The following is a 23134-nucleotide window of genomic DNA, read 5'->3' on the forward strand; positions in this document are numbered from 1 at the left end:
ACCTGTTTTCTTTTGCAGACTCTCCGAACTTTAACATGACCAATGACATAGACTACCATTTTAGTCTAAAATATTTTGGCAGAAATTTTATGTCTGAATAGCCAGAATGAAAAAATGTATTTGAAGTCGTGTCAGAAGAATTCTATATAGACAGTATATACCAGCTGATGTTGGTTACATAAAAGTTGGGGCTTTTCCTCTATGTTCGTGCCCAAGGTTAGGCACCTCTCAGAGGTGGGTGTCAGGTGTGCAATAAACATTTTTTTTTTTAAACTGTCAAGCCCAGACAAGGAAAGGCAGCTCAAAAGGATCTTTTATAAGCTGATGTTATTGGGAATGAGATGTTGATTTACCATATTTTTTAGTTTAACTAGAAGATAGTCCATAATGTACAACACTGTTCTGAAGGCAAAAATATTACAAAAGAAAATCTTTCCTCCTTCAGGAACTTACTTCTGGAACCGTTGCATTACAAAGTTATGTTCAATGATATATTTTTAGAAATCCAGCATTTTAATGACCACAGATCTACAGTGTAGGAAGTAGTCCATCACACTGAGCCAGTGGATTTCGATAGCACTCTCATAAAAATATGTAGAATTATCTGGTAACTTCAGTAAGTGGGAAAAACAACATACTCATACCCACGCTCACTTACACAATCACAAACGCACTGTTTGTTGCCTCAAACAGTTTAAAATTCTCATGAGAAACAACAAGGTTTTAAGAAAAATTAGACTATAAATATAAAGAGCTGATAAATAATTGGCAAGTTGAAAGCGGTTGTATAAACAGGTTTAAAGACTAGACCAAAATGTAAATCCCAGATTCCCACTGTTTCTCTGTTTCAGTCTGGACCCTTTCTCCAACCCACCGAGGAAGCTGAATTATTTTCTTCCCTCAGACCAAAATAAGTTCTTTACACATGGTCAAAATACAAGAAATGGGTATTGGAAAGTACCAGGAAATTGGGAGAAATAATTGTTAAATTATTAATTTTGACAGTTAAGCTAATGTGTATGGCAAATACTGCCCTCGCACTGTCCCTCACCCCATCTGGTATCACGCATACAAATTCAGAAGATTTCTGACATCTTTACTTTACAGTAGTTGCCCGATCATGGTCCTTTCTGATGACAGCTTTAGACACTTTCAGTTTTATCTTTCTTTCTGGTCATTTTTTACCAACAATACTTGAATGTGGAGCTCTTGGTCTTGCAGGGTGTACTATACATTTTTGTCTCCAAGTCTTTTGAACGTTGTGATGCTGGTTGTTGAAGCTTGGAGCTACCCAGGTGGTAGTTATTAACTGACGTGTCATGGTTCATGGTGAACAAGCTAGGTCAACAAACTTGTTTTTCATCATGGCTGGTTTTAATTTGAAAGGGAGCTTGTTACCTATTTGATAATGCTTCACTGCAGTTCACCTATTTCAGGTAGATTAATAGCTTGTTCAGGGATGAGGAGCCTAGGGGCCTTGTTGTAACAGTGTGCTGTAGGTTCAAGGTTCAAACTGCAGAAAGTAGAAAAGTTCTTGTTTTTCTTCCACCTATTTGCCAGGGCATGCCTTAGTGAATCTTTATACTTGGTAACACTTGAACGGTCACAGGTTGGAGGCCTTATAGTAATATGAGGGGCTGTGTTATAGAATTAAGAAAGAGATGGGCTCGGCTAGTACCTTTCAAATTACAAGATTTTTCAATTTTGAGGATCATGGGGTTGGTGGAGATTGAAAAATATGTGTATATAGTTTCCTGACGCTTTGCTGGGAAGAAGACTCAAAATCTCTCTAAAATAGAATATTTAGAATTTAATAGAATATTAAATCTCTCTAAAATAGAATATTTAGAATTTAATAGAATATTAAATTTTGTGCAAATCCGGATACCATAGAGAGGTATTAGATAGAAGTAAAAACAGAAAAGGCTGCTCGTGTTGAACCAATGATGGTAACATATCAGTAGTTCCTTAAATGAATGTCTACATAAGTACATTTATAGTATGTTTAAAAGGGGCACCTGGGTGGCTCAGTTGGTTTAGAGTCCAGCTCTTGATTTCGGCTCGGGTCATCATCTCAGTGTTACGGAATTGAGCCCCTGGTCAGGCTCCAGGCTCCAGGCTCCAAGCTCAGCACGGAGTCTCTTCCCATCCCCCTGCTCTCTTGCGTGTGCACTCTCTCTCTCTCTCTCTCTCTCTCAAATAAATAAATAAATAAGTCTTTAAAAAAATAATACGTTAAAAATTTTTTGGTAATTTATTCACTGAAAAATTCTCTTCTTTTTGAAAAGGGGATTTTCACCATATTTGTTTTCTTTTAGCTATTCATGTATAGATCCTTGGGCACAAAAGATGTATCAGCTAGCTCTGTCCATCTGGAGAAGTAAAAAATTCAACCTGCACTTTCTTCATAACATGATTCTTATGAATCTCGATGTCGCTGAAGTTCCCACTCAGATTTTGCTCCTGAAGCATTTAAATTCAACACTACTATCTGAAGATTAAACCACAGTGGAAATATTAATGATGTCTCTGTACTGAAAACAGCTTGGCAATCTCTTAAATTGATAGGTTTCTAAAGAAACTCTCCATTTCAAATAAAGATCTGATATCTGGATCTCCTACCCAGTCTGAAATGTAGCTTACCTACATGGATTGGCTATCTAGGAGCTTGTAAACAAATTCATAAATTTGTCATGCTGATTATAGTGTTGGCAAACACAATGGCTGATCATGTTATAAATGTTTATCAACACCCGCACTCACCCACCTGCTAAGAGGTGCTACGCTTTAATGAAATTGTTTGAATATCAAGGCTGGTTGCTAAGATACAATGTTCTTGTTACTAGGGATGTGATGCTTGCAGATTTCTGTTATCAAATAATGATTAGAGATGTGCTAACCTCAAGGTGCTCAGTGCAGTGAAAGGTTTACCGAGCTACAAATTAGTAAACCGTCTGCTTGAGCAGGCACTGGCAGAAGAAACATGTGCCTCATCCATACACGACTGGCATTTAAAAGAAGAGAGGACAGGGAGCGCGGCCATGAATGACGGGTCCTTGAGAGTTTGCCATGGAAGGTTTACCTACTCTACTGCCCAGCATGATATATCTTTAGCCAGCTGGGGAATTTGTTGAACTCCATTGCTAATAACTCCTTCCTTTCTTATGAAAAATTCATTCTTTACATTTCCTTTTAATTGGCTGTTATGGAATTATTAACATTAAACACATCACATCTAAGAAATAAAAGTAAATAAAAGTGTAATCCTACAAAATGGAGATGTATTTTAATATGCACATGTTTTTAGGATCATGCCAGGTCTTAAAAGACTTATTGGTATAAATGTCATATTTAGCATGATGAATTCCGCAAACAATGATGCAGACTCTTTTCTACTGAGAATGAAATCCTCCGCAATATTTACTCTAATATAAAATACCATGTAAGTGTTGGAATGTTTCTCTTTATTTTCATGTTATCGTGAACAATATGAAATGACCAAAGCCGTGTTGTATACAGCAGTCTAGCTGTTCATCTTGTTAAGGCAGGACCTGTGTTGCAGTATCACACCTATACTGGGGTGTTCTGAGCACAAAATTTTCACACTGAAAAAATTTCTGTGATTTTTATGACAGTCCCTGGAATTCCTAAGGGCTCTACTCATGACTAGTAATATTTCAGAAATGTGTGGGCAACTGTACTTCCAGTGTCATGTATAATTTTTACTCTTGTTACTTTATAAGAAATTTCAATTATTAGGATCACAGATCTGATGGGTATTAAATTGACTCTTGAAAGTTCCCTTAATAAAAATTGAAATTGTAGATATATTTTAATAATGAAAGTGTTAAAATAAAATGATATTCAGATGTGACATCTGGCCCTCCATTAGATCATGACTACTGTGAGAGCAGAGGCTGAATCTGTTTTGGCTCACCATTGCATAATTACATCCTCCAAGAGATGGCCTGCACAAAACAGGCACCTTGTGAATCGATGAGTGATGCCTAAATCCAGATAATTTTGCTGATGTCCATAGCAGATACATATGAGTTTGTAAGTTAAATTTTCCTTCCTTCTGTGTAGAGTATAAAAAGACCAAAAGAAAAATGTGTCAATGTTTTATTTTACCTTTGTGAAATAGGTTTTGCATATCCTAATTTTACAGATGAGGAAAGTAAAGTTCAGAGGAATGAGATAATGAATTACCCAATGTCACACAACCAATGTGAGGCAAAGCTGGATCTTTTGTAAGTCTAGTCCTGTTTCCAAAACCCCAACTGTCTCTCTGATATTGTCAGACTTGAGTGGGGAAAACAGGGCTAACGCTTAAGTAGACATGGATGAGAACACATTTAAGGGCTGCAAACATTATGCGCCTATTCTGTACCAAATGTACAGGCAGGTATGTGAAGGATAAAAACAATAATTTATAAAGTCCTTGGCCATAAGAAGTTTCAGTTTTGAAACTGTGAAAATATGATACGTTCACTTGAAAGAACTTGAAGACTAAATATGAGTTTCAAGGAAAATACATTCAGCCGGAGGAGAGAGAGTTCTCATTGTGGGTGAGGTTAGGAGGAGGCCTTGAAAGGGTGGGTGTTTGACTGGGAGACATGGTTTGTTACCAACAGGATCTGGGTTGGAATTCTTGTTCTGCCATACCCTGGGTAAATCTGGGCAAATTTCTGAACCTATATGTGCTTTTCTTGTTGCTATTGTAATTTTCCCACGTGGGTTAACTTGGTTTCAGTAAGGTAATGTGCTTAGCACATACTAAGCAGTCAATAAATGTTCACTATTTTTAAGACCTCCTCATTGACTGCGCCCTACAGAATTGAGCTACATTACACTTGTTTTAGCCCCCAAATTGCTTCTGAAGCTTAAATTTCACCTCTTTAACAAGATACTTACCTTGTTTTTATACTGTCCAAAGGTTGGTTTAATGAAACTGATTCACATTTATTGATGAACACAAAAGAGACGTTGCAAACATGTCTTCACGTTCTTTTGCGACTTTTGTGCTTCAGATAGATTTATAAGCGGCACATGGTTAATTATAGCTGGACAGAGACACGTGGAAGTGTTGCTTGGGCGAGAGTGTGCTGTCATGCTGGGAGTGACTAGGGCTGGGTGGGCTTATCTGGAAGAGATTTATTCTCTTCCTGCTCAAAGGGTTCTTATGAGGCTTAAGTGAGAAGCTAAATCGGCATGTCAAAAGTGGCATCCAAAGTCAAGGTAAATCAAATTATAATATTACCCTCTATTCCAAGGAGGAGGGTGTAGACAAAAAGCCAATCTCTCAGTGTTCTCAGGACTATAATACCTACCAGTGATACCACGGGTGCGACTTTTGTTGGAAAGTAACTGTCGTGGCATTCAGCAACACCATCTCTCCACTCTCTGTTTTATCATAATTCAATGCTCTTTTCTTTTTTTCTGAGCCTTCTTAATATCTGCACTCGCCGAGTATTTTATCTTTAGTCTAAATTAGAATGCTGAATAGTTGGCCTACTGGCTCAGAAGGCGGCTTGTCTAAGCCCAAACGGTCTCTACCCTCTAATTTTTCAGACTAGATTTTAAAACGCTTCTTATTCACCAGTGAGAAACTCACAAAATGGATTATTAAAAAAGAAATGAGGTCGGTGCCACTTAGAGAATGTATTCTATGCACCCAAACACTCCTTGGTCGTATTTAGAGATGCCCCTAAATATAGTTGTGCTGAACTACCTACATATAATTCAGACCATGTCGAAGCACAAAGCCCTCTCAGTGTGGGGTAGTGTGGGCATCTTGTTATCTACAGCAGCTGTTGCTTCTTTTCGAGGAGAAAAACCTACTTCTGTTTAAATTTATGTTGCATCGAGCAAATTGTATTGCTTGAGATTGTCTGTGGCTCAGCCGTGTCACGTGGCCTGACCTGCTATAACCTGAGTTAATGCAGTCCACATGTGGTGCTGAATGACACACATTAGAACATTCCACTTCTCCACGGAACTTGTGAGCAGGTGATTTCTCTAAATGGCAGACACTCCCATGCTTGTATTTTAAACCTCCACCACTTTAGCTAAAAATATCTTCAAAAGCCCACCCAAAACACTTCCCTTGGTTATTTTTGCAAATTGTTGGGTGATTTACAAAGAGCAGGGAGGGAGGCACAAGGGGAAGTTTTGAATTATTTACATAATTTGATGAGACGGTGCCTCCTTTACAGAATCCACTTGGTGTAAGTCACAATTTTATTTACTTCACATACTCAAGAGTCCTAGAGAGGCGACCGAATCATGTAATTATTAACTCGCTGCTTCTTAGATTCCAGCAAGTTGATAGTTATATTTCTCATCAAACTAAACTTAAAACTTATTTGAATATTACTCTGTCCCAGCAAACAGCCCTCATAGGAATGCACACTATTTTTACCAATATATTTATTTCTCTTCTGTGAGAACAATGAGCACCGTTGATCCTGAATTCAACTTGAAGTGTTTGGTCATCAGTGATAAAATTGGGACCCTTCAGACATTTTTACCTGATTCCCTGAATGATCAATGAAACACATGGCTAGCACAGCTGGAACAGAACTCTTCTTTTTTGTTAAGCAAACTCACCAAATGGGGATCTAACATATAGTCCTGGTTTCTCCAGCGCTGTGCTCTAACCAAGTGAGGTGATTAGCCAGATGTCTGGTGAAAAGAAGAGATCCTCGGAACACAGGTCTGGGAATCCCAGTTCCATACTCTTCAAATCCCAAATCCACATACTACCCAGTGCAAGTCACTTAACCTCTCTTGAGTTTTTCTGTCTTCTAGAAAACTGGATGATGATATTATGTACACTGTAGGGTGCTTTTATGAAGGAAATTAGCTTAATCGTGTGAAGTGTCCTGTAAAGTGTTTGATATATAGGAGACATTCAAAGCAAGTGAACTGCCATTAGCTTTGTTAAGTTTAATTAGAGGAAGATAAAATCAACAACACTCCGCGAGTAAACTGAGTAAAATAAATTCACACATTTATAAGATACTCCAAGATCTCCTTTCCTTCTTTTCTTCTAGAAATGTTTGGAGCCCCAATGTACCATGCAAGTCAGTTCTTCTGGGCATTAATTTTCTGAGACATCATGTTATGGGCTTTAGAGCTTTTTCTTTTTTTTTCTTTTTTTTTTTTCTCTTTAATTAAGGAGACTGTTGATCTAAAGTATTTGAAAATATGAAAGGCCAGAAGACTAAATGCCACAGAAAAGGCAAGAAATAAAACTCTTGCTTATCTAAGACATTAGTTTCCACAACGTAATATATACATTTTTAACCTAGTGTCTCAAGACCTCGAACACTGACTCACTGAAGACAAAATGTCAGGTTAATTGAGCCTATCAAGAAAGGTAATGATTTCTCAGTAGAGTATCTATTAATGATTGAATAATTTAGCAGTTGTAAAGTGCATTTGTCCCAAGATATGTCCAGAGTGGATAGAGCATAGGAAATAATACAGCAAAAATATAATTCTGATGAGTTACATTTGGTCACTATTTGACATAAAGTAAATATTGAAAGGGGAAATGGCACTAGTGTTTTGGAAAATTTATGTTTGCCCGTAAAGAATAAGATATAACCAAATTAACAACTATGGTTATTTCTTTCAAACAGAATATATGTTTATATGGGTTGTTTTTCCGTCATTTCTGAGCACATGACTTTACTCAATTTACCAACCACGGTTTTCTCTGTCTGTGCAGATGAAGTTAATATCATTCCTACTCTGGGTAGCTTTCCTTCTTTTCTTCTGACTTTTGGGAAACTTTTTCCTTAAGTTAGATAACAGGATTTTCATGCTTTTCCTCTATAGTTAAACTTTCTTTGAGATGCTTATTCGTTTACACATATATAACATGTCCTGGCAATAAAATAACGCCTTGCACGTCATGTAACATGACAAAATTGAAACTGAGCTTCTGGATCAGCTGTTGATCGACAGTGGATGCTCCGTAACTTTGTGTCTGATGGATGAATGGGTGGGTACATGAAACGATGAATGAAGGAAAGCAAGCATGAAGGAAACAATTGGTTTGTAATAATGCTGTATACCTCTGTAATGGTATTATACTTCTTCCGGTTATGATTTGTGCTGTTTTGATTTTAAGGTTCTCCTGGGATACGTGATCATACGTTAAATATAGGTATTTCCTAGATTATTAGTAAACTTGATGAAGTCTCCATTTAAAAAATTCGAATTCATCTCCCACCCGTAATATATGTGGATCACTTGAGTAAAAGCTACAGTGTAAGGAAAGTCAGGATGGTTGGCGAGATGGGACTGACTTTGACTCAAGTCTTATGTGAACGAATGATTTTACTCCCGGAGCACTGTGCGTAGGTGGAAGTCTGAATATAAAAATAGAGACCATTGTGATTTTTGGTAACAAATCATATTTACTGAAACACATGTGTTAAATGTATCTGTGTGCATCGATGGAAGCTTGCTTTGGGAAACTGGCTATAATTTGGAAAGAGCTTCTGGAAATGTCTCTATTTACCATGTTGCATCTGCTGGCCCTTACCAGTGAAGGGGAAGATGCTGAAGGGAGAACTCTCTCTGGGTGGAGAAAAATCTGGGTGAGCCTGGCTGCAAAAGCACATGGCCACAGTTAAAATTTTTTTTCTAGAAACACAATTTAAAATATACAAGAATAAGCACTCTGTTTAGGTAACATCTCGTCTAAATCCTTTCTTTTACAGATGAAGAAACTCAGATGTACTGAAGTTGTATTGCTTGTCCCAAATGGCACAACTAGTTTATTGCATAGAATATTAACTGAGGTCTCTTAACTCCCAGTTCAGTACAATTTTTGTACATGACATCACCTCTTCATTTATTATAAGAAGAGTCAAATGATATCTTTCATGAAGACGGAGACATATTTAGTATGGCATAGATTTAGCATATTCAATAGCAGAGAAGCATTTGTACTAATGACGTTTTAGCGCCGAGGAGAACAATAGGAGAATGCCAAAAAAAAAAAAAAAAAAAAAGCCCCCAGAAAACCCTAAAATAAAAGAACTTATAATGTAACTGGGATTGAAATAATCGTCTACTTAGAAAACAGTTCAAGAAAGGACATACCCAAAACTAAATTTTGCTCACAGAAGCCAAATTGTGCAATTCACATTTGAGAGAGGAGTGGGCCTGTGGGGAAGTGAGACTTCAAGTAGAAAATGGCTTTTGAAGGGAGAGCAATGTTTGCATAGTTAGGGAGGAAGAAGTACATCCAGTTAGGGGGAACAAACCTGATGTGAAAGTGTGTGCAGTACAAATGTGCCTGTCGCAATGCGCCACTGCTGGCAGCCAGTAGCCAAGGGTCTGGTAAAGGGGCAATAGGTTTTGTTGTGTAGGGATAGGTGAGATTGAACTACCTCGTATGTTAGGCAGTACAGAGACTTTGGAGTCAGGTAGACCTGAGTTTAAGGTAGCATCTTTCATAACTTGGCACCTCTGCTCAGGTTACTAAACTCTCTGAGCCTCAGTTTCCTCATCTGCATAATAAGCATCATGTCCATGGGGTTGGACACATACGTATCATGTGTTCAAAGATCCTTCCGCTCATAGGTGTGTAGTAAACATGTCCCTTTATCTTCTTTATTCTATTGGTTCCTCTCTAACACGTAACATGCAATTCTAAAAACACGGATTCATTTAAAGATCTGTATTAATTGTATATGGTGAGTGCATTACTACGCTGGCTCTGGGAACATTACAGAAATGACGTAGAGAACTATCCTAGATCATGAGTGTGTTCTGTGGCAGCACTACAAAAAGTGAATGAATATAACCAGGTCATATTGCTGGAGGATACACAAACTTCGTCAAATTAATATTCTGTCCAACTGAACTAAGCTATGTGTTGATATTAATTTGTGGAGAGAAATATTCGATTGATTTTTTATTTTAGCCAAGAATTATCTACAGAGCCTGACACAAGTATTTAGCCAAGAGCTATCTGCAGCACATGACATAAGTATTACATTATGCATCCAGAAGGTGATATTTAACAATTCCAAGAACACGGATTGCTTTTATGGACTAGTCAGCTTTATGGGCACTTAAAGTCTATGAGGTATATCTTTGAGTACTTTTTGGTTGGTACAATTCCCCTAAGTCTTGCTTCTTTCTAATTGAAAAAGTGTGCATAAGGAATTATGACTTGTGTGAAGGGTCCTATCTTCTTTGGAACTTTTATCTGAGGAACTTGTATAGAAAAATGTCAGTTCAAATGGATTGTGGTCATGGGAACATATTTGGTTGAATTTTAAGGATCCTATAATTCTACGAATTAGCCCAGTCTCTCCCTTTTGGCCAGTTACTATCAGTCTGTATTTGATTGTTGATGCTGCCTGTTCTATGGGGACATTCACTGCAAGCTTTCATCGGCTACATCATCATTGATGACCATTTAAGGATTTGGATGACACCTGTAGCTTGTTGATATACATGGAACAGTTTTCCCATAGGTTTGGAAATACCAGCTTTTAGGTACTTTCAATTATTCCCATCCATGGCTGTGGTCCTAGGTTGTCATACAATGGGGCCTATTATACAATCTTCCTCTTTCTATTTAGAGTAATGTAAGTGTTTGAACCCGATATCATAAAATAGGTATTAATATAATCCTGCCAGAACGTGACTTCTTATTGCCAAAGGGTAAATTTTAACACAGGTATAAATGCAACTTATATTAAAAAGGTAAGAATTAATAAGTGCAGAAAAGGTAAATTACAACACATTTTAAGAATAATTTTAGTGTAGGAAGCTTTAATACAGAAAGTTTCTTTTGCCCCTATTATTCAGTTTCCCCTAGTTTCATGACATAGATTGTTTTCCTGTAACAACCGAGACAGTCGAGGTGGGGTGTACCTATGTGGAGGTGTTTTGGCTCCGTTCTATGTAAACATTCTGGATTTTCCAGAAGTTACAATGTGAGTCTGTGTTTGATAATCTGGTGCAATAGGCATTGTTGTGGTAAGAATCTTGCCCTTGATGGAAAGTAATGAGACCACATTTGTTCCTTTTTCACTTTTCATTTGGAAGATGTAAATGCAGGTGGTGTCTTGGTTCTTGGGGGCTTTCCTCTCTGACTCTGTGTGTTGAAGAAGTCATATCTGATTTTTTCAATTTTATTCAAAGATTTTGACACTCAGGAACACAGACACTTATATCTTGTCTTCCCAGAGTTTATTTTTACTTGGGGAAGGGCTCAGATGATGAGAATAATAAAAAGACATAAATGCATTAAATATTCAACTTTATTGTTTTTTCTTTTAATCTTCAGATTGTGCGTGGTGATAACTTCTGGGCTTAAGCAGAGAGAAGGATCTCTCCATTTTTTTATTGCATTAATTCTTCCTTATTAGCATTTTAAGATCTTTTTCTTGCAGTGTTTTTTTCCTTTCCTTTAAAATTCTCTGTATGTATTTTTCTTCACTTTTTTTTTTTTTTTTTTTTTTTTAGAGAGAGAGCACAAGTGTGCACACAGATGTGTGTGTGGGGGGGGAGGGCAGACAGAAAGGAAGAGAGAGAATCTTAAGCAGACTCCATGCCCATGAGCTCGGTCTCACAACCCTGAGATTATGACCTGAGCTGAAATCAAGAGTCAGGTGCTTAATTGATTGAACCACCCAGGCACCCCAGCTTTCTAATATCTTCTCTACCAGACATCATATGGTTAATTTCTAGACTGTTTTATACTCACTTTTATTTAATTTACCTTTACTGCCACATAATTATAATCAAGAGGAAAAGATTTAGGAATTGCCTGTGTCCAGCTGAAAAAGGGATGAGCTCGGTTGTGCTGTGTAACAAAAATCTTCAAAGTTCCAGTGGCTTAAATAACAAAAGTTTATTCTCACTCATGCTCCTTGTCCATCATGGATCAGCGAGGGGTTCTGCTCGCTGTGATTGCTCAGGTCTCCATGCTGTTGGAACCACCACCATCTTGCACATTTCTGGACTTAATACAAGAAGAAAGAGATGGTTCTGAGAGGTAGTGAATTAGAAATTAAATATTCCATCCTGTGACACATTTACTTATATTCACAACATATTGGGCAGAACTTATCACATGTTCCTATATAACCAAAAGGGAGGAAGAAGTATAATCCTCTTATGCCTGGAAGGGATTGGACTGGAACTGCATTAAGTACCATAGCATGAAGCTTGCCAGGCTGCCTTTGATCTTAGTTGAAGGTTATGGATCACAGATGGAGAGACAGAGAGGTTTGGCTTTATTCAGCAGCTGACTGGCATTTGACAATGTCTACCATGTAGCCAGTTAAATTCCACCAAACCTTGGACAGTCTAATTTGGACTCCAAGTACGTGGCACCATGCTAGCTCAGTTCCAAGAGTGGAGGCAGTATGACCTAAACCTGTGGCCTATGATAAACACAGGCTTTGGGGCCAGGGTCCCAGATTTGAATCCTCAAATCTATCATTTACAATCAAGGTCTTCTTTAGAGATTTATTTAAATCTCTGAACATTAGTTACTTCATCTTCAAAGTAAGGATGATTATGACAAAATAAACAGGCTCATTGTTTACCCCTTTCCCATCTGACTGAAATGTAAGCTCTCTGAGAACAGAGATTTTTGTCTATTTTTGTCACTGAATAATTTCTGAGTTCTTAAAACATTGCCTGATACATAGAAGGTACTTAATAAATCCACGTTGAATTAATACATGTATATATAGGATTTTTATTTTTATTAGCATCAAGTGAGTTCATGGATCTGAAATCTATTATATAGTGGTTGGTACATATTTAGGGATCAATAAATGGGAGATGTTTTTACAATTCTGGAGGGAAATTAGGAGATCAATTGAGGTCTTCAAATAATGGGGGAAATCTTTCCTAGGTGTGTTCAGAGCAGAATGTATTTCAAGGAAGACCCAATGACAGAGTAAACTGTGTGCGTGTGGGGGGTAGAGGTCTAATTTGATTTTAAACTAGAGAAATTTATTTCTATCCTAGAAAACATACCACACATATGGGACATTCTTATAACTGGCATTGTCTTATAACTGTCATAATTTTGTAACTTTTCTTGGGGTCAAGACAACCTGTCACAGAATTGCAGTCTGTGGGGTTGACATCTGTAGTGGTCAGGCTTCGTAATTCTTCCTGCAATCACCCATCCATTCATCCATCCATCCAATTCAATCAATATTTATTGAGTACCTACTTTATGTCAGGGAATGAAACTTTGCTCTAGAGTTTTCTCTTATTTTATTTTCTGTTAGGTTAACAGAGATTTTAACTTCAGTATTGCAAGTAATGATAATTAAAGATCTATAGTTCAGATCATGGCTGGACCTTTCTGGTAACCAAAGTGTCATGTCATATGAGTGTACAGTCTTGTCCACAGAATGGTGAGGTATTTGGAACAGTTTTCTAGGTAAACTAACATGAACCAGAGAGCCAGTAAACATTCTAGCAAAGATGAGATGATTATGGTGCCAGCCCTCTAGTTCCATCACCTCTAGAAGAAGAGCCTGACCTGATTAGCTCCACCACTGAACTTTCAGTGCTAAGTGTAGCTAAATGTCATTTCAAGAGTTTAAACTTGAGGAATTTTAGGAATGTATTTTTCCTTTTATTTTGATTATTTGTAGATGGTTTGGCACAAATACAAAAAAAAATTCTCTGCTGTATTTATTTATGATACGTCTCTGTTGGGAAACAATAATCTTTCTGCTTCTTAATCTAAATTGAACTGCAGTATACCAATAAAACAAGTCACAACATACAAAGTAAATTTTCTCTGTATAAATAATTAACTCTTCAAGATTTATTGGCCTTTCTCTATTTCCCCCTTTCTCTGAGTGGTGTAATCCAAATAAAATGTTGCATTTATTCTGATCTGATAAAATATTCATAAAAGAAACCACTACCTTTGAATTTGGATTAAGAAACTACGAAGAAAATATGATTATAAATGTTGACCTTTATCTAAGTACTACCTAAAGCTTATTAGCTGAAAACAGCCATCTGCAGGGAATCTCCTTTTACTTCACCTTTATTTTGCTCCTTGGTTCTTGTTAAAACTTTCACTGACTAAAACTACTACGTAATGATTTTGAGACAAACAAAAGTGAGTGATTAGTTTGTATTTCCATCATGCAGACACTAGGGTAAGTGAGCCAGGACTTGGCTGGAAAATATTCTTGAATGATCTGGTGGCTTTGAAAATAACAAGGACAATCAGGAAAAATCTGTCCCAGATGAGCAGATTTTGCTGATGTAGAAGTGAGATTTCGAATTGTGATTTTGATCTTTTATGGTTATTTGTTGCTCTTTGCCACATGGAGATAAAAGGTATCGTGTTAATTTGTAGGGTAAACTTGCCTCATGCCCCTTCGTTTTTCATGTGTCCCAGGACAGTACGTATACCTTGGTTTGGGCTCTTGTCTAAGTTAGAGGATTCTAGCAAGACTGAAGGGACTCTGGCACCCAATTACAATGAGATGGGTTCTATTGTGAACATTCTAAAAACCCAAAATTCATAATGATGATGTAATGTTCTTAAAAGAGGTAGATCTCTGATGCTCCTTTTACCCTCCAGAAAAGTTTTGAAATGGATTACCAAAAAAAGCAATCCCTTGATTGTTCTCTGGAGTATGTCAGTCCTGGGTGAACAAATAAATCTTTGTACTTTGGCTCGTTTTATGATAAGTTCCTCAGTTCCACAATGAAACCACCTTAGCCTCTGGGAGAAAGCCTCTCAGAGAAATCATGTCAGCTGGTTCAGGACTTCCCAAATACCAGTCTAAGGATCACCTCCATTTGGCGATAATATTTTAACTGGACGGTGTCACACATATGTTACAATGTAATTAAAATGATTTTTCTCAGAAGCTCGATATCTTATTTTGGGATCATGCCCTTCTAATGTTTTCAGGTAAAAATGTGCTTTCTTTTATAATTATGGAAAGAATAAAAGGTAGCAAAATAAAGGTTTTAACTATGTAGCTACTTAATTTTTGCTTCAAATAGGCCAATAAAATGTAAAAGTCTGGGAACCAGTGAACTGAACAACTTCAGATCTAGAAGGGGCCCATCAGTTCTAAGTGCAGTCGGACTCCAGTCTTCGAATTTCAGGGGTTGACTGTCTTGGTAAGGCTCCGTGTCCTCACCTGTCCTAGTCCAGCCCAGCCAAATGGGATTGGAGATGTTAGAACTCATTTTTAGTGTTTGTATGAAAGCGAGGTAAATTTGACTAGAACAGCAAGCCTGAAGAGGATCTGAGCCAACAGGAACTGACATGGCCCTTTCGAGCTGACCTGTCAGCACTTGACTGCCTTGTTGTGAGATAGACACATTTTAGTGTTAGCGTCAGGATTTTGAGTCATACTTATTTTCTGACCTGGATGAGGCCTTAAGTTTTGCAAAATAATTGTCCTTTCAATAGTAAATAGTGACTGAGTATCATTGGATGTTGTTTCATTCCACTTATGAAGTGATTGCACTTGGTGGCTATGCTCACTAAGCCCTGGAGGAAGAGGGGGAGCTCTGTGTATGTGTATATATTTCATATTTTTAATTATGTGTTTATTGAGGAAATGTTAGGTAATTTGGAAGCAAGTGAATAAGAAAATGCAGGGTTTACATTCTTATTCACCAGACATGGTAGCTGTTAACATCTTGTTACACACCCTTTTGGTCTTCTCTGTGCATGTATTTATTAACTTGGGATCATACTGTATATAACATTTTGTAATCTGATCTATTTTTGATATTTTATAATATACAATGAGTATTTCTTTGATCATTTATCAATCTTCAGCAACATGATTTTTCATGGCTGCATAATATTCTATTTTGTAATCCCATCTTGTTGCATATTTAGTTTTGATAAGCTTCCGGTATCTATTTTGATATATATGATATATATGTTTGATAAATAAATAAATAAATATATATATATATATATATTTAGGATGGCTTTCAAATATATAAATATACATTTAGGATGGCTTTCAAAAAGTAAAATTACTGGGTTAAAGAATATAAATATTTTTAAAATCTGAAGAAAGATTTGAACATTTTCTGAGATGGGACAATAAACTTCAAGTATCATTTTTGAGAACTATAAATCACAACCCAAATTAAATGTCTGGCAAGCAACATTCATATTTTCTGCTGAAAATCCTGAGAATTTGAGAAAGGGACAATGTAGAGAAATAAAGAGCTGAGCTGTAACATCAGTGTGACCGGTTAGGAATGTGGGAGAGCAGAGAATTATTAACTTGTTAGTCCCTGCAATGAGGTTGGAAAATGTGCATTTGGATGATCAGATTTGGCGGTAACATCTATATTTACAGGATTAAGAGCTGCCCCAGAATAAACAGTCCAACAAAGTGGACACAAGATTGTTTAGGTCTTGATTGTATAAACAAAGCTTATATATACTTAAGAAATTTCACTTTCTACCAGTTGAGTTTTTGTGTTTCGCACAAAATATAAACTACAGATTTGGTGGGGGGCGGTTGTTAACTCTGAGTTCAGTCGACTAAAGTTTTATTCAAGAGGTACCTGGAGATAAAATGCATGTCCGATATCAGGTTTCATGTAACTTATATCTTATTTTGTTTGTGACTTTAACCTGCAGTCTTCCACCTACACCTCAACTGGTGAAACATGATAAGAGTGCCATGCTGAGTAAGCATCTCTCTGCCATCCGCTGCTCGATCTGCAATCTGATCGCACCTCTGGCTTTGTGAGCTGTAGGCATGGCTTTCCATTAAATTACCACCCTGCTATACATCTGAGTTTGGACTGAATTTCATGTGTTTAAACTATTAAACCACTATTTATCAATCTCTAATGAGAAGTCATCAAGTAATTCAAACAGCAGTGCAAATACTTCTATGAAACTCTAGGTAGAGCCAAATTAAATAGAAGTACCTCTTTATGAACAAAAATTTGTGCAAGCATAGTTCAAAAATATTCCCTCCTTTTTTTTCAGTGAATAAAGGCAGGTTAGCATGAGTTTATTTTAAATACCTTTAGTGGGGACACGTCTGAACTTCACCACTAAGTGTATAGCCTATTTGACCCTAGGAATACATAGCCATGTGCTTCTCTATCTCGCCATAACACCCCATGCATAGCACAATCCGTGCTCACCTTCTCGTTAGTTGTTTCCAGGTGTTCCTTTCCAATTAGGCTGTGGACCTGGTGAGATCTGGCTCTGAGTCTTAGTTATCTGTTTTCCAAGCTCCTGGTACAAATAGATATTTGAAACCTGCTTATTGAATGCATGCTGCATATGGAGATTGTTGCAAGCAATCTAAATGCACCTGAATTCCAGAAGCTTTCTGTGATTACTTATTTTCCTTTCATTTCTTATCTGTTTTTGAAAAGAGTAGGCCCAATACATGCTTTTAAGTTTCAATGACATATACTACAACTTGCAGGGCCGTGTCTTGGGATGAGGGAAGGATATACATATAATGAATAGTACCATTCATAAACACTTGAGACCCTTACACCCCTCTAGCCTCTTAAGATATAAAAGGTGGGAGGACTTCCCTTAACCCATGGAGAGTTGAAAATTGAAAAAAAGAAAAAAATTTATATATAGCAGTTCTCAAATTGTGGTAAGAGATTCTGCTGTTTTGTTTTTTTTTTTAAGATTTTTTAATTTATTTATGTGACAGAGAGACAGCCAGCGAGAGAGGGAACACAGCAGGGGAGTGGGAGAGGAAGAAGCAGGCTCCCAGCGGAGGAGCCCTATGTGGGACTCGATCCTGGAATGCCGGGATCACGCCCTGAGCCGAAGGCAGACGCTTAACGACTGCGCTACCCAGGCTCCCCAAGAGATTCTGCTGTTTTATCTAATAGCCACAACAGCTCCATCATGTCTTCCAAGATTGCCTAGACACAAAGAGAAAGACCTGGTGATGTCCAACTCTTAACTACCTTGTTTCAGAAGTGATACATGTCACAGTCACTCATAGTTCAGTGGCCGGAAGTAGTCACATGGCTCAGTCAGACCACAAGGGAGAATAAAAAGTCTTTCCTTGTGCCAAAGAAGGATAAGTCCTGGAATTGGTGAACATTAATGACTTTAAGACTAAAACTGAAAAAAAAATTAATAAATTTAAAATTTTAATAATAAAAGTGCTAAGTATGTATGTAAAAATTCAAGCGGTATAAAAGAGTATAAAATGATTAACAAATCCTTCCCCCAAACCAGATAACCCGAATGTAGCCACTTTTAAGTTTTTGTGCATCATTTTAGAAATTTTCTATTTCATTTACATATATAATTTATAAATCACACTGTAGATGATACCAAAATAGAATCAGCGATGTTTTTGTGGAATATTCCTTATTTAAATGGTTTATTATGGGCATCTTTCCTTATGATTATATGTGGATCTATTTTATTATTTTTTATGACCTCTAACTACAGGGCTTTCCAATTGTGAAGATAAAATTGTATAGACAGAGTGCTGGTCTAATGGTGATAATAATGATGAGGAGGAGGAGTTGGAGGAGGAGAAGGAAGATGGTGAAATTTGATACTAGCCAAGTGTTCTTACAATGAGCCAAGCTCAGGGCTAAGCACTATACAGGCAGTATCGCTTTTAATCCTCACAACTTTAGGAAGTATGAGGTAGGTACTATTCTTATTACCATTTCACAGATGGAGAAACTGAGGCAGAGTGAGGTTCAGAAACTTGCATGAAAATCACATAGCAAGGAAGTGACAGAATCACTTGACTCAATTCTTTCTGGATCTGGGGCTTGTGCTCGTAACCACTGGGATATATTGCCTTTCCAGGGTATAAGACTTGAAATTTTGATGTATATTTTAAAATTAGTTCCTAAAATTTTAACACCATATTCAAGTCCTAGCAATAATAAAGAGTGTCCATTTCCCCACACTTTCATCAACCCTGAGCTGGTTTTAGCTTTGCCATCCTGACATGTGAAAAATTCTCATGTTAAATACTGTGTTGGTTTGTAAGGACTTCCAGAGCAATGCATTGGAACATGAAAAGAAGCAGGAAAGATGCTAGACACTTCTGGGAAATGATACTTGTTTTGCAAGAATCTCTTGCGTTCATACTGTCTGAGAGGAAGGATTTGACAAGATGATTAATTTGTCTTTTCTCTTACCTAATTGTACATTTGCTACTCATCTGAAGCAGAGTTCCTTTCTAAAGTCAGCATGAACCCAAACCTCAAACATTCGCACTTACATTTTTGTTTGGGGGATTTAGAGCAAGAAATGAGAAGAAACATTTCCCTGGTTTCTAAAGTGTGTAAATGACGAGAATGGATATTCAAGGTTATGGATTGCCGTGTGCTATGTCCTGAAAGTCACATAACAGAGGTGTCTGCATGTTCTTTAGTTCTGTGTGTGTGTGTGTGTGTGTGTGTGTGTGTGTGTGTGTGTGTGTATAATGGAGGGAGGCTCTAGAGAATAGGACTGTGACAAGGGCCCATCTTAGCCAGATCTAAGGGCAGCACTGTATACAATTATTTAGCTAGCATCTACTATGTGCCAGATCCTATGCTAAGCACTAGAAATACAGTGAAAACCAAAGAGGTACGGTTTCTATCCTCATAGAGTGTATAGTTTCTAAGAGAGACCAAAAATATCATCTGGGTTAGGGGACAAACTAAAGTATATGATAGGATAAGAACGTATGACTAGTCATGAATGTCTTCCACGAAGAACAGATGTTTGAGTTAAGATCTTAATAATGAGGAGCATTAAAAATTTTTCTTTCAGAAAGAATTGCATTCGCTACCTTTAGGAGATCTGGCTGAAGACAGGTCAGATAGTGTGAGGAACCTTATTGTCCAGCAAGAGACAGTGATGTCTGCGGTTCAGGTGTTGGTGGTAGAGATGGAGAGGAGACACAAACAAGAAATGTTTAGTAGAGAAAATCAGTAGGACTTGTTGATGGCGTGGATTTAGATGGTAAGGGAGAGATCAGTATCAAAGATGATGCCATGTTCCTGGCTTGCATACTTGGTGGTGTCTTTCTTAGGTATGGGAGTCACTGAGATAAGACTGAATTTGGGGCAGTGCTTTATGAGTTTGGTTTTGGAAAGATTGAACTCTTAGTGCTTTTGAAGTATTATTAAGACAGAAATCTTATCTTTCTCATTCACTGATGTAGCCCCAATACCTAAAGTTGTATCTTGCATTTTGATAGGTACTAAATTTTTGGGGGGGGAGGTAATTTCATCAAGACCTATCTTTTTGATTATTTAAGTTACTCTACCTTTCTTAATAGTGTTCTAACATTTTATTCATGTAGGTTTTACATAATTCTTAATTTTTTAGTAATGTTTCATTTGTTTTGTTGCTGTAAGAGCAAACCCTACGCCCCTACCATGATATTCTCTAATGGGTTATTTTTTTCTATAAAGGAATGTTATTTACTTTTTAAATTAATGCAACCAGCCACTTTACTTAATTCTCAGATTTTTCTAATAGGTTTTCAATCAATTCTCTAGGTACTTTTAGTAATAGATTTCATTATTAGAAAGTAGAGACAATTTTGCTTCCTTATTACTTCTTATTAAAAATACTTTAAACCTATATATTCTCATTTAATTCTTCTCATGACCTAAGTTTAGAAATTCTGATGAACTCCTTTTCCTAGTTAAGCCAGTATATAACTTCATAGTAGAACGAAGTTATTTTTCAGTTTGTTAATGGATTTGTCTTAAAAAACAAAAAAACAAAAAAACAAAAACCAAGTTTCAAAACATTGTTTCCTTCAAAATTTACAATGTTGACACCTCATTAGGAAAAATCAAACATAAATGATGAGACTGTGGATCCTGTAAATGAAGTCAATGCCTAGAGACTCATTTATTCATTCACAAGTTATTTACTAATACCTGGTATATACGAGGGAAAATTCTATGTTCTGGGGATACAGCAGTTAAATATAAAGGTGTAAAGCCCTGCCATGATAGAACTTATATTCGAGTGGAGATAACAGGCAAAAACTGCAGCAAATAAAGAAAATATATGTTTTGTTAGGTAGTGAAAATTGCTAAGGATAAAAATAGAGTAGTAGAGGAAATTATAAGGTGTTAGGGAGGGATGGGGAAGTTTGAGATAGGATGTCTAGGGCAGGCCTCACTGAAAACATTCAGTTTAGACAAGAAGAAAATGAGGGGCAATTAATCTGGCCATCTGAGATGTCCTTCCAGGCAAAGGGGCACATTTAGTGCGATGGTGGGACAGTGTCTGATCTGTTCTAGGAGGAGTGCTGTGGCTAGTGTGCCTGGAGCGGAGAGGTGAGGGGGAAATCAGGGAGTTCAGAGAGGTAACGGGTATGGGTGGTGGGGTAGAGGAAGATCACAGGGCCTTATAGGCCATACCAAGGACTTTGACTTTAGCTTTTGATATTACTCAAAGAATAGGTGAGTGCAGGTTGAAGGAATGACAAGATGCAGCTTATGCCTGAAGAGGGTCACTCAATCTGCTGTTCAGACTGGACTCTGGGTGGAGGGAGACGTGTTAAGACTCATTTCAGCAATCCGATCGAGATAATGGTAGCTTGGGTCAAGTTCATTGTAGTGGAGGTGATGAGAAGTGGCTGGATTATGGGACATATTTTGAAGGTAGAATCAATAGAATTTCCTAATTAATTAAATATGGGCTATGAGGGACGGGGTGAAGTTAATGATGCAAAGATTTTTGGTTTGAACAATTTAGGATGGAATTGCCCTTAATCGAAGTGGATAGATAGTGAGAGAAGTAGTATTTTTATTTGAGGCTTGGATTTTAGGGAACTCTGGAGTACTATTGAGAAGCAGAATTTTAAGGACAGTTAAAGGGGTCTTACAGGGCTGTACCACTTCATTCTTTCCTTAGTTCTGACCCATAAGGTCCAACCTTGGCACTCCACTGATAAATATATGGTATTCAGACAGTGTCAGAAAGTGAGGAGAGAGAAATGGGAACATTTCAAAATGGGCGGGGGAAAGGAAAGGGAGCCTGGCTACCTGCTTCTATGTTAAGACAATTAACTATAGGGGCGCCTGGGTGGCTCGGTCGTTAAGCATCTGCCTTCGGTTCAGGGCATGATCCCAGGGTCCTGGGATCGAGCCCCACGTCAGGCTCCTCCGCTGGGAGCCCGCTTCTTCCTTTCCCACTCCTCCTGCTTGTGTTCCCTCTCTCGCTGGCTGTCTCTCTCTCTGTCAAATAAATAAGTAAAATCTTAAAAAAAAAAAAAAGTTTATTAAAAAAAAAAAAAGAATTAACTACCTTTGCTTACCATGCAGGGTTTGTTACTGAATTACACAATGCATTATTATAGGGGTGCCTGAGTGGCTCGGTCAGTTGAGTGTCTGACTCTTCGTCATGATCTTGTGGTTGGGGGATTGAGCCCTGCATTGGGCTCCACACTGAGCACAGAGCCTGCTTGACAATTCTCTCTCCCTCTGCCCCTTCCCTTGTGTACCCTCTCTCCTTCTCTCTAAAATAAATAAATAAAGTCTTTTTAAAAAAGAATGCATTATTATATATTGATATCTTCTTTATGAAGACCAAGAATTATCTGCCATTTTATTTATTTAACGAATACTTACCAAGCCTCTTGTCTGTGCCAATTTCTGTGCCGGGAGTTGCGGATACGGTGCAGTATAAGATTTGGTCATTTCCCTGAAGCAGCTTACAACCTGGAGGGCAGATATACAAAAATAATGAGAAATATTAGTACAGAAAGATGGTGCCAAGCTATGAGACTAGAGAATAGACAATGCTGAATTGCCAGGTAAGCAAGGCAGTGTATTTCTTTTTTGCTACTTAATTCTGGGATTCCATTTTATGAGTATTCTTATTTTCCTGTATGAATCAGGGATTTAAGCACCAAGAGATTGCAGGGTACTGTATCATAAGACTCTTTGTTGCCTGAGCTGAATTTCCTTCAGGACTTGCAAAATCTTGGGTCATGGGATTCCAACTTAAGATTTAAAAAAAAAAAAAGTCCAAAGTTTCTGTTCCTTGTTTGCAATTCTCCTAAACACGATTATCTAACTTCTTCTCCAAGTGCCGTGACAAAGCAAAGTTTTTTCAATAGAGGTACCTATGTGCAAATGGAAT

The 23134-nt window shown here is 37.5% G+C and overlaps 1 protein-coding gene and 1 long non-coding RNA gene across 5 annotated transcripts in view; one reads left to right on the forward strand and one right to left on the reverse strand.

The window, feature by feature from the left end:
* The window catches only part of LOC148110725 (uncharacterized), a 149516-nt gene that overhangs the window by 44947 nt on the left and 81435 nt on the right, over positions 1–23134 (forward strand). Inside the window, exon 5 of one of the 4 annotated variants that reach the window (XR_015723733.1) lies at positions 2319–7167. The exons of the other annotated variants lie outside the window; for them this stretch is intronic. The gene's annotated coding sequence lies outside the window, so the exon portion shown is untranslated. Of the gene's footprint in view, positions 1–2318; positions 7168–23134 lie in introns of those variants that run through there. 4 annotated transcript variants of the gene reach the window in all.
* On the reverse strand, positions 11612–22974 carry LOC123782283 (uncharacterized). Its single transcript, XR_006776954.2, has 3 exons — positions 22621–22974; positions 17176–17269; positions 11612–12001 (listed from the first exon to the last, which is right to left on the reverse strand). It is a non-coding gene; the product is annotated as an uncharacterized LOC123782283 (long non-coding RNA).

Source organism: Ursus americanus, chromosome 1, assembly GCF_024610735.1.
Source record: "Ursus americanus isolate L20-20 chromosome 1, mUrsAme1.1.p, whole genome shotgun sequence".
NCBI lineage: Eukaryota > Metazoa > Chordata > Mammalia > Carnivora > Ursidae > Ursus > Ursus americanus.